This window comes from Sciurus vulgaris (genome assembly GCF_902686455.1).
Source record: "Sciurus vulgaris genome assembly, chromosome: 10".
NCBI classification, from domain to species: Eukaryota; Metazoa; Chordata; class Mammalia; order Rodentia; family Sciuridae; genus Sciurus; species Sciurus vulgaris.
This window is the reverse complement of record NC_136470.1, coordinates 59,064,976-59,079,537: the sequence shown is the minus strand read 5'-3', so window position 1 is coordinate 59,079,537 and position 14,562 is coordinate 59,064,976. Positions and strand designations below refer to the sequence as shown.

At 36.4% G+C, this 14,562-nt stretch overlaps 1 pseudogene across 1 annotated transcript in view; it reads left to right on the top strand.

Moving 5' to 3' along the window:
- The window catches only part of LOC306637632 (myosin-15-like), a 51,228-nt pseudogene that overhangs the window by 17,729 nt on the left and 18,937 nt on the right, over positions 1-14,562 (top strand). The gene's annotated exons all lie outside the window — the stretch shown is intronic.

Sequence of the window (14,562 nt, the reverse complement as noted above, 5' to 3'; positions counted from 1 at the left end):
TATATTTTAAAGTATGAAATATGCTTGTTTCATATAAAACTTCCATTCATCCCAAAGGGGAAGTTGGCTTCACTGAGGAACAGGAAAATAGAAATTCTCATGTGTGGGAAGTGACTTTGCTTGAGGCGGGAGCTGTTGCTTCTTGTGAGGTTTTGCCACTACCCTCTTGTTAACAGGTACATTTCTAGATGCTAAAATTTTAAAATTATTCATTCTACTTTACACTGGAGGATACAGATCTGTAGTAAAATACATGGTGCAAGGTGGCCTCTAAGCCTCTAAAAGCATTTTTTCAAAGTGTATTGAACAACATTCTAGCAATAGTGGTTGATGAGTTATGAGTACCATACTGCCTCCCAAGCTTCTAAGTGGGGAATGATGCAGGGAGCAAGTAGGTGAACTATTCTAAGTGAAGACAAAGTACTCCAAGTGAAATAAACACCTATCCTGCTTCTGACCACCTTGTAGTTTCTTGGCAAAGTAAGAAATGAGGAGGAGGGAGAATGGAAGGAGAAGGAAGAACAAGAAAGAAGGAGAGAGAGGGGAAGGGAAAGAAGGACTCTCATAAATTAAACAGCTGATGCGCTGGTGTGAGCTCTTAGAGGCTTGGAGTCCATCTTGTACCATTATTTTGTCTGCAAGAAAATACAAAAGTGGTAGAAAGCCATGGTGTGTGTGTGTGTGTGTGTGTGTGTGTGTGTATATATATATTAGAGTGAGAGACTCAGACAGATAGAAAATATGATTTGAAATATCTGATGAACCACCATATAGAAGAATTAGATCTACTTATATGGCTCCAATGGAATAATTTAGAACAAATAATTTTAAACTCAAACAAATTTTGTTTTAATACATTACCCATCCAGGGCCTTGACTAAGAGTCAGTGTGATTTCTCTCCAGAAAGCCTTTTGGAAGGGAATTGAAGGGTGTTAAAGGCTCTGTTAGGAAAGTTCAATCACACCTTTAATGTCTCTTCTGAACCTGACTGTCTATGGTTCTTAAATACAAAGAGTTGATAAAAAATCATGAAATTTGGAGCAAGGGGTCATGTCCTGTCTTGCTTGTTATACCTTGGAATGCTTATGAAATTTTATCTGTGCCTCTCTTTGTCTGTTTTGCTGTCTGTCTTGTCTTCTCAGTTAGATGCTCTGGAACCAAGACCCATGTGTGATTCATTTAAACCAAAGTATCCAATTCAATGATTTGATCATAAAAGGTACTTCAAAAATATTTGTGGAGTAGATAAGTGAATCAATAGATATAAAAATTCATAAGCAAATATAAGATTCCTTTATCCTTCCTTGTCCCCCAAACCTGTTTTCTCTCTGCATGTTTCCTTTTGTATATGTATGTGCATGTTGGCTAATGGCAGTAAGCATTATCCAGTTGTTCAGGCCCAAAGCTTCTTATTACACCCCACATTCTATCCATCAGGAAGTTGTGCAAGTTCTACCTTCAAAGTTCATCACATTTCTAATGAGTTTCCACACTTCGACTAGTCTAGATTAGGGGTCAGCAACTATGACTTTGTGGGTCAGATAGAGCCTGCCATCTGTTTTGATAAATAAAGTTTTATTGTCACTCATTTATTGTACATGTTAACTACTGCTTTTAGTGCCACAGTGGCTGAGTGAATGCAAGGATGTAAAAGAGACTCAATGACCCTTTAGAGAAGAATTTCCTTAAAAGAGTCATAAGGTTTTCTGTCAACATTCTTTTTGTTTTTTATAACCCTTTAAAAATATAAAAAACATTGTCAGTTAATGACTTACCAATGAACTTTGCCCACTCCTGTTTTAAATCAATGGTTCTTTTTAAGCACAAATAAAATCACATCACTTCATGTTACAAGTCTCCAAAGGCTTCCCATTACATTTAAAGTCCAAATGTCTTACCACAGCCTATGAATTCTTTGGATTTCAGCTGTATTTAACTCTGTCTAGCTAGCTGTGCTTTGTCCATATTTGGTTCCAACAGATATATCAAGTGTGCTTCTGCCTTGGGCCTGTTGTGCTCTTCTTTTTTATGCCTGGAATACCTGTGCCCACATTTTTTCAGGTTATTCTTCTCATTCATGTGAGAAACGTCTTCCCTGACCACCCCCATCTGAAATAGAACTCACTCAGCCTGCTCCTCCTGTATTGTCTCCCTTTACTTTGCATCTTCAGAGAAGTTATATGAGACTAAGTTATTTATTTTTTCTTGTTCTATCTTTGTTTACTTGGCTGTGATCTGTCTGCTCCTCCAGAACGTAAGCACCCTGAGGACAGTATGTGGTCACTGCAGCATCAGCAGCTCCTGCTGGTGTCAGTATTGATCGTAGGTATTTAGTACATACTTGTTGAAAGAATGATTGGCTAGTTACATGCAGTGAATGTTCTTTCCTTTTTCAATTATTAGGGAATGAATTCATACTAATTCCCCACTGGACACACAGTTTCCTGGAGTTTTAAAAAACGTGCTGTCTTTGCTTATCTCCAGGGGCCCATGGGCCTCCTCTCCATATTTGAAGGAGAATGCATGTTTCCTAAGGCTACAGACATGACTTTCAAGAAGAAACTCCTTGATAACCATTTTGGACAGTTGACTTATTTCCAGAAGCCCAGTCTGATAAAAAAGGGAACTATGAAGCTCACTTTGAACTCATCCATTATGTAGGTATTACCAGAATACCTCCAGCCCTGAATTTCCCCTTTTTCTCTCTTTTCTTTCTTCTCCCCCTCTTTCTCTTTACTTCTCTCTTTAGCTCTCTTCTTTTCTTTCTGCTTCTCTCTTTCTTTTGCAGTATAAATGATAAAGTTTGAAAATCTTTGAGACGCACTATGGACTTGTGGAGTATCATTCAGTACTGTTAAATATTGTTACATCAAACTGATTTAAAATTGAAGTACCCACGCAATTTCTGATTTTTTTCAAGTAATGTACAATTTTCTATGTTAATTTATAACCTCCGCCTTTTATTGTTGAAATGTTTCTCTTTCCAAAACCGCCTTTTCAGCAGTTGGCTTGAAAAGAACAAAGACTTTACACTCAGCCCAAATCTTCAGATCATATTTAAAGTTTAGGTTGAATTAAGAGAAAAACAAAGTACATCTCAGTTCTGCAGGAACTGAGGTATTGTAGACTTTTAGCACTCAGGAAATGAAATACCCATACTACAATAGCATCCCATGTGCACAGAGGTCAAAAATCTCAAAATCCACTCTGTCAGCCCAACTCAAAGCAAGACTGCAGCAGAAAGACCTGGGTGTTTTTTTTTTTTTTTTTTTTTTTCTTTTCTTATTTGTTCTTTTTTTAAACTTGACATTGTGTGAATGAGTGATTTCAATCAAACTTTTTATTGAAGAGTATTTTGTCCTTCCATAAAGAAATAGTCAGTGTGAAGTAGTGAGCTCCAAACTTCGGCCAACAAAGGTTTCTAATGACCCCCACTGCCTCTTGTCATTTCTTCACGACTGCCCATACCCCCATTTTCTACTTTTGGCTAGTGATTCTTGGTGAAACAGAAAGAGAACTGATAAAGAATAAAATAATGCTTCAAACTGTCCTGCAAACTGTCCTTAGATACGCTTATGGTTCTCCTCTTTGATAGCCTGGAATATTAATTGTGATAATATTTACAGTAAAGTGCCATTGTAATTGCTAATTTTTCTGAGTGATCACTATGTAGTGATCAGGGATGGTTGGATCATTTTATTTAGTCTATCTATGAAGAACTGATGGTGTGAATTGTTTATAGTGGAAATAACATTTAGTTCTTCTTCCCTCTCCTTTTCCTTCTCTTATCTTGCCCCTCTCTCTCTTCCATTACTTATCTTCTGTCTCCTCTCCTTTTCTTTTTGTTTCCCTTTTTCTGTTAACAATGTAAATGGTAAAGCTTGAAAATCTTTAGGCAGCCAATGGAATTCTGGATCATTATTCAGTACTGTTATATCAAACTGATTTAAAATTATACAATTTGTGGGTTTTTTTAAAGTAATGTACAATTTCCCATGTTAATTCATGTAATTTCCCCTTTTGTTACTGAAATGGATGCTTTCCAAAGGTGGTTGGCTTAAAAAGAACAAAATCTTTCTTAATGAAATGGTGGCAATATTTCAGAAGTCTTCCAATAGACTACAGGCAAGCCTTTTTGAAAATGGCATCAGTATTGACTGTAGTGAGCCAATCTCTCTTGTCTTTTCAGCCTCAGAGTAGAACTCATGGGTGCCTCAACTTTCACAAAATGACTCAACTACTTGTTAAAAGAGTAGGTTGCAGTCTTTATATATCAAATTAGGTTATAGTTCAGTATGTATGGAGAATTCTTTAAACCAAACTTAAGATGTATGGACCAGTCAAATTATATATATATTTATATATATTCCTCAAGAACCTTATAATTCTTTTTCACAGAACTGTGTACACTTGAGGTTATTTTAAGCTTGAGGTTAGGGACTATGATTTGTTCAACTGTAGCCTCTAGCAAGTAGCAAATGCCTCTTTAGGAGACATTCCATAAATATTTATTGACCACTGACAACTTATCTTGTTTGGTAGTTTGTCATTTACAATATACTCTTAGATAAATTATCTTATTCCTTGAATGACCCTTTCAGATATAAACAGAGAAGACTTTCTCCCAGTCTTACAGGAATAAGATCTGAAGAGAAAAGAATGGCATCTCCAATTTTATGAGTCTACTAAATGGCAAGTCTAAGTAGAAAGCAAGACTTCTGTTTCCTAATCTACTGTCTATTCCACTGACTGTTGTTACTAGGTATCATCAGTACATGCCCAGGGGAGGAAGGGGCTAGGCTATAATGCTCATTGCTTCAGAAATATTCACAGTAAAATCGTTAAGTGATTTTTATTCAAAGCCAGTTTTGAAGGAAGATGGAAGAAACTTATTGTTTTAAACATTGCATCTCTGAAATCCCAAAAGATGAGCAGACCTTTTAAAGGAGAAATAGGGAAGAAGTGACAGAGGCAGGAAAATGAGAAAAAAGGCAGGAAATGCACATATGCAGATTTGATTGGCTTGTGCTACACAGACATGAAGAAGGGGCAATCTTTGCTGCCAGTTTGACATCCCTGGGGACTTTGAGGGACAGACAGCACTTAGTTTCTAATCTCAGTAGGAGAACATTGCTCCCAATTCAGGGGAGGTATCCCAAATTTGGTCTGATTCCCTGCTTCCCAGAAACAAAGACAACAGAGAGATGGACAGGCTACATGCATTTATGATTCAAGGAACACTGCTGCATAATTATACAATGGGTTTGAAGATACTGAGCCCAAATTGCTAATGCCAACCTTGCAGATGGAGTAACACTAACCACAGGAAGAAGCTCTACAAAGGTCAGAGATTGATAGCTTCTAAACAGAACCTGTCCTTCAAACAAGTTTCCTTTGACTGACACAGCTTAAAAACTCAAAAGATTTCACTTGTACCTGTGGATTCCCCTTCCTCCTTTTTAAAATGGAAATTCTGGGATAATAGAAAATCTGACTAGCTTGGTTTCAAATTCCCTCATGGTAAGAGTGGGGCATAGTACACCATCTGTTCTTTAAAAGGGGCTTGTACTCTCACGTCTTAGTGTCCTCACCCTCCTATTATCTTATACCCAGCTTCCTGTGAACTCCCAGCCTCTTATCAGGCTAATTTGGGACTCTTGATTGCCATGGTGGTCAGGGAATGGAGAAAGGAGTTAGCACTTTCTAGATTCATTAGCACATGATGACATAATTCAGGAGAATGCCTGAAATCCTCTGGGCCTGCTTTGAGAGGTGATTACGAAATGGAAGCTCTTGTGTTTGGACTCTGCTAGTCTTCAGGCAGTGCATTTGCCCAATTCTAATAGCTTCTCAAGTGCCTCTGAGAAGTCTGTTAGGTAGTGGCCACATAAGCTTATGGCTCCCATTTGAGTAATTTTCTAATCATAAGAGGTCAGAGAGTAGTTTAGGCAGAGAATTAGAGAAATCATTTTCTAACTCTTTGGGGTATGTGCTGTGTAACTAGAAGAGAAAAATTGTCCACAATATCCTTTTCTTTTCTTTTCTTTTTGTTATTCTTTAAGCACTGTAAATATTTGCCTCCACGTTTCTAATTCAGTTACATTTTTAATTGCTTGCATAACCATATTTTCTCCTGAAGGATCCGAGTACTAAGGAAAATAAGCCAAACCCAAAAAACCAAAGGCCAAATGTTTTCTCTGATATGCAGATGTTAATTCACAATAAGGGAGCGGGGTGCTAGGGAAGAATAGGGTTACTTTAGATTAGGTATAGGGGAGTGAAGGGAGGGGAAGACGAATGAATGGGGTTAGGAAGGATAATAGAGTGAAACAGACATTTTTACCTCATGTACATAAATGACTGCATGACTGATGTGATCCTACAATATGTACAATCAGAAAAATGAGAAATTTTACTCCATTTATATATAAGATCTGTCAAAATGTATAAATGCATTCTACTGTCATGTACAACTAATTAGAACAAATAAAAAATAAAAAAAATTCAATGGAAAGTGATATTATTCTTCGTAGATGGAAAAACTATAATACAAAAAGGTCAAGGGTTGACTTAGAGGACTTGGGGCCTCTACAAAGGAAATTAGTGATTATGCTTCTGGATACATTGTTGCTACTTATGCTCAGAGAATAATTATTTAGTTTTTCATGTTCATAGCAGGCCCATTTTCTCCAAGTTTCCTATGGATTTATCATTGCTGTGGTTATATATATTAGTGAGTTATCAGTACACAAATGTTTATAGGACAGTTTGGCATAGCATAGGTTCTTTTGCTTCAAAACAAAAATGAAAATAAATTTACTTTTTAATAAATCATGAAAGTGATTCATAGGTATTACCAAGAATGTAGATAATATTAAAAAAAAAAACTAGAAAGAGGAATATAAGTATTACCTATAGTTTCACATAGATTGGTACTGTTAATATTTTGGTAAATATGTCTCCCAAGATTTCTTTTATGTTTATAGTCACTCATGGTACGGCTATTCTTAAAAACACATCTCTGCCCTCATAATCATATGTACAAAATGTGGCTTCGTAACCTACTTTTTCTCTTAAGTCCTGAAATTCTTTTCATATTAATTATAGGGAAGTACATCATAATTTTAAAAGTTAGAGTGTTTCATTGTATGCACATTTCTTCAAATTTTAACTAACCAATCTCCTATTGATGAACACTTGTTGATTAATTTAATTTTTGCTTCATATTTTGCAGGGACTAAATGATTCAGTGAGTAACTTTGCACAGTTGTGCCAATAGATAGGTGTTTTGTTTTGAAATAAATATTTTTGAATGATTTGGTATATATTGCCATATAATTTCTAGAACTTTGATCAATTTGTGTTTCAATCAACAGGTCTGACACTGTGAAAATAATAGAGTTTTAAAAAATGTTTTCTTCATTTTTTTTTTTTTTTTTTAAGCTCTAGAGTCCAGGGAGAAGAAACACAAGAAAGGAGCTTCATTCCAATAGATTGAATCTCTCTATAAAGTAATTTTTTATTGTATCTACTTGTATATTAACTGCCTCACAGTCTGTATATGTTATTACTCATTTGAAATTTTACAACTCCGATTTGGATAAAGTATCTGAATTTGACCAAGTTTGAAAAGTTGAAGTTTATCTTGGCATTCTTAAAGCTTTAGAAGAACACTCAGTGTTGGTGCCTCACCTTGGTCACCTTTATCAGCCAGTACCCATCTTCCAACTGATATTAATATTGGCTCATAATATATCCAAATTGCCAAAATTGCTCTTGACCAAATGGGAAGCTAAGCTATCTTCTTGCTCTGTGACAGATTTTGTTCCCTACCTTGCCTCAAAAATGAACCATTTGGGTGCAATTGGTGCATTGCTGCTCACAGGTTCCGCAGGGATAAGACTAAAGCTGAGTCAGTACCATTGCCTTTTTAATTACCCTGCTCTACCCTGTATCACTCACTCTCCAAATAAATCTCTCAAATCAGAATCCTTAGATTTTGCTGCTAAAAACATAAAAACTTGAGAAGTGAATTTTTTACAAGCCATTTTGTTGCTCTTTTATAAATTATTGCCATCAACTTCAAAACATGTGGAAATGACTCACAATTGAACTATATCAGATAAATCCCTACTTGCCATAGGGAAGAAATAATGTTCGATAAGCAAGAAATAATGCATTCCTCATTTTACTATTGGTGTGATGTTATGTATTCAATTAAACTGATAGATTTGGAGTCATTTCTGAGGATTTTTAGTGACTTGAGAAGTGATTTTGTGTTCATTAGATGTTATTTTAGGAAAACCTAAATAAATTGTTGACTTGTCTGAAATCAATAGCACTTCATTTTGTGAGATTCATAAAGCCCAATGTGAACAAATTGCCAGGTAAGAACTAGACTTCTTTGTAATCCACACTAGGGAGCACATTTTATTTCAGCTATGCTGAATATCTTTTAAGAACCATTTTCTGTTTCCTTTAATATAAGGGTATATTTTCAGATAGGAAAATGAAAATAAGTTAAATGTGAGGTCTTTGAAACCTCTGCAAAGCTGCCTTTGAATTGAGATTCAAGTAGACATGTGGAAGGACTTCACAAACCTGGCTCAATTTGGTAATAGCAGAATGTTTGAGATTACATTGAAATTTCTCCCTGAAGATCGTATTAAAATGTGGATATAAGCTCCTGTTACTAAAAGCTTGGTCCTTGGCCCTGATGCCAGTCTAATAACTAGGCCACGGTTTTGAGAAAAAGAAGTTTTATTGCTTTGCTAGCAAAGGAGAAACACAGGGACTCCTGACCTACAGACTGTGATTCTGCCCATCAGGGAAAACAGAGGACTTTTAAAGAAGCTATTCAGAGGTCATATTCTGTGTGCGCCCTGACAGGGGGTTCCAGGTACACCCTGCCTTGATGGTGTGTTGAAATTCACTTGTTAATTTGGCAAATAGTCACTTCCCTGATCTTCCCGGTGACATCTCATTCTTGTTTTTAGCCCACAGATTAGGAAGGGGAAGAGGGAAAAATGTGTCCCTTTTAAAATAAGCAGCCAGGGTTATATTCAAAAGGTGAAGTGAACCACCATTACACTTCTAAGCTGTTTTCTAGGACAAAGTATAGTAAGGAATTGAATGATCAATTGGGGTATTGAGAGAGATAGTTTAACATAAAGCATGTTTTTGATCTGAATTATACAAATTGACCATGAAGATAGTTTTCAATCCATTTGTTCCTTTCCTTCTTTTTTCTTTTTGTGCAATGCTGGGGATCAAACCCAGGGCCTGCTGGCCAAGTACTGTACCCTTGAGCTACATCCTCAGCCCTCAATCCATTGATAATTTTAAAGTTCCACGTAATCTTCCTTCCCAATATTAATATCTTCTCTTTCCCTAATGATATCTATTTCTTTAGTTATGTACCTCTGAGCTATAGTTACTTTTTAGATGAATGAATTGTGGTAGGATAATGATGTAATAGGTAAGTGATGGTGAATATATATATATATATATATATATATATATATATATATTTAAATTTTCAGAACAAAGTTTTTACTGTCATTAACTACATGGATCACATTACTTATATTGCATTTGAAGATTCCCAGCCCTCTCTTTGGAAGTTAAGTCCTCTGTGGAACTTTGATTGGAGGCTGCCAGACTTAAAGGAACGTATCCGACAAGGACTTATGCCCTCATAGCAAAAACCACCCTGGAATGAGTGGCCAAATGTTGCTGATTCTGATTTCTGAGGTTCCATGGTGTCTTTTAACAATATTTACATATTTTAATAATGCAGACCTTCATATTCATTCATGGTTGTATCATTTTTGCCCCATTATTTCTTATCGGTCATGTTCTAGGTTTTTTGTTTTGTTTCGGTTTTGTTTTTGCATGCATGATCTCATGCACACTAGGCAAGCACTCTGCTAGTGAGTTACATACCCAGCCTTCAGCTGAATTTCTGAATGCATCTAGGGATGCACCATTTCCATCTAGTATTGAATCTAATATGCTGCCTCTAATTTGAAGCAATTCTGTTAACTATTGCTTTCTATGATTGAACTCTGATTTCAGTAGGTTTTTATGAAAAGCTTCTTGATTTGATAAAACAATTTTTCACTTGTACTTAAAGGGGATGGATGTGTTTGATCTTAAGGTGTCTACCTTCCCACACTTGTTATAGATCAACTGTTTCTGTCCACGTAAGGGATTAGGGTACAGGTACAGAGCTTATTTCTGTAATCCTAGTCATAGGCATCACAGCAGGCCTTTGTGTTAGGAGTGTTCCTTGGCTTCTCCCAGAAGACTTGGTAAAAGGTTTCTCAAAGGCTTCTATCAGAGGTTGAAGCTGATGGCTCTAATGTGGCTTCTTTGGATGAACAAAGAGGTGATAGGAGGATGCTTAAACATCAGAATAAAACTTAGGCACTGTCAATATAGTAAGGGAACAATGAAGTCCAAGATGTGGCTAAGTCCTTTCTCAGCGAAATTATAAACAGAATTTTGAGGTTTCACCCATATTCTCTTTGAAGGAAACAAAACGCTCAGGAAAAAAGGGAGCTCAGGAATCTAACCTGCTGCAATCTCCCTTTCTGCCCAAATCCCCCTGCCTGCTGAAAGTAAGCCAGCCAAAAGTGACTGACCACCTCCTCCCATGACCTGGCCCTGCTAACCCTATAAAACTCAGACCCTTGTTGTACCCCACTGCCATTTTTTCCCTTGAAAATATGCCCCTCTGTTGCTTAATATAGCAGCAACTGATCTGTTGAGGTCTGTCTTCATTTCTTTTTCTTTTTGTATTTCATTTCCTTTCACTCCTTTCTTTCCATTCCCCCTTTTTTAGTCCTCTCCCACTCTGACTTGAAAATGGAAGTTTGCTTTTGTGATCCTGTTGCCCTCTCTAGCTCACTTTTGGTTGGCAAATCGATAAGATACAAGCCTTTTGCATCATAGCAAAAAACATATCTTTTCCATCTTCTAGGAGTATTTGTTGATAAAATTTTATCTAATTGTGAACTCAAGGACTTGTTCCATGTTAAAGAAATTTCGGGTAAATCGTATTTAGACTCCTACATAGTAGAATGGGTAGTGTGAGCACCATCAGACTGTGAGTAAGTGAACTTCTATGACCTATCATGTAGACCATATGGAACTCTCTTTATCTATGATGCAGTAATTAGGACAAAATCTGGGTAATAGTTTTGAGGCACTTACCCAATTTGATCCTTTTTTCCGGGTGTAATGGACTCTTTCCTGGTTTTACAGCAGCTGCACTGTAATGGTGTCTTGGAAGGGATTAAGATGTGCTGTGAAGGTTTTCCAAACAAACTGCTATCTGGTTGTTGCCAAAAGCTCTGTCCTTGTCCCTGATGCTAATCCAATAATGAGGACACAGTTCTGAGGAAAAGAAAAAGGTTTATTGCTTTGCTAGCAAAAGAGAAATACAGGGGACTCCTGTCCCAAAGACTGTGGTTCTACCCATCAGCAGGAACTACAGGCTTTTATAGAGGTGATTCAAAGGCTACATTTCACATGTTCTTTGTTGGAGTTGTAATTCACTTGTTAATTTGGGAGATAGTAATCTCTGAGATCTTCTGGTACCATCCTGAAAGTCTGAATTATTTTGTTCTTATGGTTGGTGTGTGCTCAAGGACATATAATTCTGCATAGGATGGGAAAGAAAGATAATCCTGTTTTCCCTGGGATTAGGGAGGAGTGAGATTTAGGGAGGAGCAGGAAGAGAGGAAGAGAAAAAAACATGTCTATTTAAAAAATAAGTTGTAGTGACAGAGCAGCAAGGGTTATAGTCAAAGCATAAAGTGAACCACCGGTATATGGTGATTTTAAACAAAGGTATACTTTTATTCTACAATATCCAAGAAGCCTGAGGTTGTCCATTGTTTTCCTCTCTTTCCAAGTGTTTAGGTACACATCATTTGTCTATGCAGACACATGTATTTGAGTGCTGGTAAGATATATTACAACAAAGCTCCATTATTGTTTCCCCTTAAATCTAATATCCAGCAGGTTTTCAAGATGGTGGAATAGAGGAGGTCACGTTCCTGGCTGCTCTATGGAGTGAAACCAAAGAAGCAGACAGTCAGTTTCTCAGCAAGGTGGGTGAATAAAAATATGCAGGGGGACTTGACTGGAATTTAAAACTGGACACTCAAAGCAGATTAGGGACTCAGGAAATTGGATATAATAAAATAAGGAAGAAATCCCCAGTAGTATAGCCACTGTCATGGTGGGGCTGGAAGCACCAGCCAGAGTCATCCAGCCATGAGCATAGTGGAGGGATAAGGGAGTCAAGGAACTACATTGGGAGGCCCAAGGTGTGTCTGGGTACAGAGCATTTCGAGATCAAGGACATTGCCCAGCAAACCTGAAAGACTTGCAGCACAATATCTGTGTGCAGGGAAAGAAGCCACCATCTCTCCAGGCTTTGTGTGGAGGACAAAAGAAGGAACAATTTTGCAGCCACTGTGTGGAGGCCCACAGCTGAGGGGGCCAATTCCTGGCAAACTCAAATTTGGCCCAAAATACAGGCCCAGTAAGCACACACTGCACAACTAGAGTGTGCTTAAAAACTTCTATGATAAACAAGAGTTAAAGACATTATTACCCTATGTACATGTATGATTACACAAATGGTCTGAATCTACATCATGCACAACCATAGAAATGAAAAGATATACTCCATTTGTGTACAATGAATCAAAATGCAGTCCGTAAAAATAAAAAAAAATTTAAAAAAAGAATTTGCAAGTAGAAAGCCTGCACTACAGAACATTATCAACAAAATATTCCATGAGGATGAAGTGAGGAAAAAAAAGTGAAAACCAGCAAAGGGAGGAACTACACTGAGGGAATAATCAACCAAAGGAGAAACTAATTCAAATTAAAAAACTAGAAATAAACCCAAATGACCAGGAATACAAATCATATCTCAATATCTTTGAATATCAATGACCTAAACTCATCAATCAAAAGACAAAGACTAGCAGACTGGATTAAAAACCAAGACCTAGGGGCTGGGGAGATAGCTCAGTGGGTAGAGTGTTTGCCTTGCAAGCACAAGGCCCTGGGTTAGATCCCCAGCACTGCAAAAACAAAATGAAACAAAACAAAAAAATAAACAAGAAGACCCAACAATATGCTGTCTCCAAGAGACTCACCTCATAGGCAGAGACATCCACTCACATGGATTGTGTAAACAAGCAGGGGTTCTGTTCTCACTTCAAATAAAGTGGACTTTAAGCCAAAGTTAATCAGAAGGGAAAAGAAGACCATTTCATGTTAAGGGAATTATACATCAACAACATCACAAGTTATAACAATCGTAAATATTTATGCCCAAATAATGGAGCATCTATGTACATCAAACAAATCCTTCTCAATTTCAAGAATCAAATAGTCCAGAACACAATAATACTGGGTAACTTTAGCATGCCTCTGACACCACAGGATAGATCCTCCAAACAAAATTAAAGAAGCTATAGAAGTAAAAAATATACTTGATAATGCAGACATATATAGAATATTTCATCCATCAATGATTGAATACACTTTCTTCTCAGAAGCACACAGATCCTTCTTTAATTTAGACCTTGTTATGTAAACTATCATATATGGTGGCACATAATTGTAATAATACATTGATTATTTTTAGCATCTGTAGGGTTATGTTGATAGCTCCTTTTCCATTGATACTAAATTTTGTGCTCTTGCTTTTCTCTTGATTAGACTTGTTTGATTTTTATCAAATTTCAGCTGTATTATTTCTTCTCTATTTCATATATTTCTGCTTCTACTCTTATTTTTTTCTATATATAATTTGAAAATAATTTGATTGTTATTCTAGCTTCTTTCTGATACAAGTACTTTAAGTTATAAATGTTCATCTGAGTACTTTTTTATCCCAGTGATGCCAGTATTTTAAGCTTTTATTATCACTTAGTTCAAAGCACTTTTTTTTTTCTTGTACTTTCTTCTTTGACCTCTGAGATATTTATAAGTGTGCCACTTAATTTTGAGATAGTTGACATGTGGGGGTGGGATTCTATGTATCTTAAGGTGATTGATTTCTAATGTAATAAATCATGCAGGAAACACAGTCTGCATGATTTCAAATTTAAAAAAAGCAATGGAAATGCTTTTTATATTGGTTGTATTTGTTACATGTCAAAACTGATCAAACTGCATTTTTCAAATATGTGCATTTTATTGTATTTCAGTTTTACCTCAATAAAACTATGGAAAAAATCTGATATCCATATAGTTATAATATCCTCAAAATGTTATTAATGAATAATAGACCCACACTGAGAAGCAATGTAAGTAGGAGAAAGATACAGAGCCTGAATTGAATCTCTGAAACATTATATATATACTTAATGGTAGCCGCTATCTAAGCAGGCCATTGCAGGAGAGGCATATTTCATTTCTATTTGCTGAATTCTGAAAGTGTAAATTATAGTTCATCAAGCCAATTTGAGAAAAGTATGATAAAATACCTATCTAGAAACTAAAAGGCATTTTTCTTTTTTTCTATTAAC